Source organism: Eriocheir sinensis, chromosome 21 (genome assembly GCF_024679095.1).
Source record: "Eriocheir sinensis breed Jianghai 21 chromosome 21, ASM2467909v1, whole genome shotgun sequence".
Taxonomy (NCBI): domain Eukaryota; kingdom Metazoa; phylum Arthropoda; class Malacostraca; order Decapoda; family Varunidae; genus Eriocheir; species Eriocheir sinensis.
Window position 1 is genome coordinate 14776047 of NC_066529.1, and position 1339 is coordinate 14777385.

The following is a 1339-nucleotide window of genomic DNA, read 5'->3' on the forward strand; positions in this document are numbered from 1 at the left end:
CGAGGAAAAGTAACTATTTAAGAGGTTTGCAATGTGTTGGCTGTCAGTCACTAGTGCACCGTCGCTGTTTGTTAAAGGTCCAATTCCACTTTTGATCGCCTTTCTGTTGTTTATGTAAATGAAGAAAGATTTCGGATTATTTTTACAGTTGGCTGCAATATTTTCTTCATATCTACGCTTTGCCTGACATACTAATCTTTTTACTCGTCGCCTGGCATCGTTGTAAAGTCTAATGTTTTCGGGAGTGCTTTGTTCTTTCTTTAACCTGTAAAACAATTTTCTCTCCTTGACTGAGTGTTTAATTTCGCTATTAAACCAAGGTGGGCTTTTATTAGTGTTAATTCGCTTCTCGCACAAGGGGATGAATGTGTTCTGCTGAGTGAGTAAGTGATTTTTAAAGTTTAGCCAGGCTTCCTCTACATTGCCGTCATCTGAGAGTTGTATTTCTGTTAGTTTTTGTCGGATTTCTACGAAGTTAGCTCTTGAAATTGGGCACCTTTACTTTATTTTCAGTCACTGATGTTTGAGCTCTAATGTCGACGCGCACTAATTTATGATCGCAAGAACCGAGGTGTTCTCCTACCGTGACATTACTGACTAGGTTATCTTGGGTCGTTATAACAAGGTCGAGTATTTTATTTTGTCGAGTTAGTTCAGAAACCATTTGGCTTAGATAATTTTCTTCTAGAAATTCGATCATTCTATGTGACTCGCCTTCTGTACCTGACAGTGTCGCCCAGTCGATATGGGGGAGGTTAAAGTTTCCTAATATCAGTGAGTCGTTGTTATTAAGTGACTGCCTTAAAACGCTGTATATTTCAAGGTCGTCATCGAGTGATTGCCCGGGAGGCCTGTAGGTGACAGATATATTTAAATTGACTTTTGCAATGTTTACTCGCACGCACAAATGTTCAACGTTACTGTCTCTTGGTGTTTTGTCAGTGGGTTGCAAATAGCTTTTGACAAAAAGGGCGACTCCACCGCCTCTACGGTTTACACGACCTTTGTTGAAGAGTCTGTAGCCATCTATGTTGTATTCGGAACTTAAATCAGTATTTGTGGTGTCGATAAATGTTTCTGTTATAGCAATTATGTCAAAATTTTCTGTTATAGCAAGAGATCTCAGTTCATCAAATTTGTTTCTTAGGCTACGCGCATTGAAACTAAGGATTTTTAATTTATCTAGAGGCTTGGTAATAGAGGTGGTGGTACTTGCGGGATCACGGTTACGGGTTTGTTGCGATGCATGGCGTCTATTTACACGGGCGGGGTGGAGGGACGTGGCTGAGGGTCGTTTGTTGATCGGGTGTCACGTACTGCGTTGTTAAGGAGCCTTCCG